The sequence below is a fragment of the Octopus bimaculoides genome, chromosome 21 (genome assembly GCF_001194135.2).
Source record: "Octopus bimaculoides isolate UCB-OBI-ISO-001 chromosome 21, ASM119413v2, whole genome shotgun sequence".
NCBI classification, from domain to species: Eukaryota; Metazoa; Mollusca; class Cephalopoda; order Octopoda; family Octopodidae; genus Octopus; species Octopus bimaculoides.
Window position 1 is genome coordinate 15,253,242 of NC_069001.1, and position 1,469 is coordinate 15,254,710.

The window sequence follows — 1,469 nt, forward strand, 5'->3', positions numbered from 1 at the left end:
GTGTGTGTGTGTGTGTGTGTGTGTGTGTGTGTGTGTGTGTGTGTGTGTGTGTGTGTGTGTGCGTGTGTGTGTGTGTATGTGTGTGTGTTTAGATGCAGTGACACGAGTAACTAGAAATTCGGGAACATTTGATTGTTATGTTTAGCAGGTCAGTGACCATGTAGAGGTTCATTAATTCAAGAACGCTTATGTTTTTGTTGTTGATGTCGTTTAACACTAGGTCAGTCCTGATCCACCAGGAATCCAAATATGAGCTTCCCATTTTTTCCAGACATCGGGTATGTGTACATACACACATATAAACATACATACATACATATATACATAATACATACATGAATGCATTCATTCATTGATAGTGGCTCTCATGGTTTCTGATATTAACTAATTGGATGTTTTAACATATATATGTTTGGTCTTGTGAAAGATGGACAACTGCAAATATTCTACTCATTACTACAGATTTGCTTATCAATTGGTTGACCTTAACTAGTTGAGTATTGTCCCTTACTGGCTGATGATATGTGCGTCTCCGATCATGAGCAGGAGTAGTGGAGAAGCTTCACAGCCATACGTTGAGAAGAATTCCTTTGGGTTTGAATAATTCACCTCTGGAAACATCGGTGTTTCGTTCAACATCCTTAAGCAACCCTTATTCAAGGACCTTTAGAGCAGGATGGGCTACTCGACCTAAAGATAATTCTAAGTGGGCCCCACCTATAAGGTCATGCGCTGTTTATCTTGATATGAAATCACCATGTTGCGCATATATGATTGTGATGCAAATGTCTGGTGTACCCTTATCCGACATAAACACACAAGCATCGGTTATCAAGCAATAGCGGGGAAGCAAACACACAAATACATACATATATATTATACGAAAGGCTTCTTTCATTTTCTGTTTAACAAATCCACTTTCAAGGCTTTAATTGGCCCGAGGCTATAATAGAAGACAGCTGTCCAAGGTGCCACGTAGTGGGACTGAACCCGGAACCATGTAGTCGGGAAGCAAGCTTCTTACCAAACAACCACGCCCTCGCCTATATATTCATTTATTTATTATTTTTACTTTTCTGTTTATTATATATTTCAGACGAGAACTGTGTAGATAAAACATCCAAGGAAGAAAAGGACAAACACGCACACGTGTAGCAGGTTTGACGAAGTAGGAAGGGTGAAGATCTAAGAGATGGGTCAAGCGTTGCAGCGAGCAAGCCGGTTGTCCTTGTCGGACAGCTCGAACAAGATGATCCAGCTGACACCAATTAACGAACAGATGCTGAAGCAGATTACCGAATTCATTCAAAAAGTACCACAGTCCTTCCCCGATGAAGCAAATGTTGTCTTCAAGAAACCACTTACATGGAAAACCAGCATTGAATTCACAGGCTTTGGGTTCAATGAGTTTACGATTGGGTTAGTACAATATTTTAAGATTTATATGTGTGTGTGTGTGTGTGTGTGTG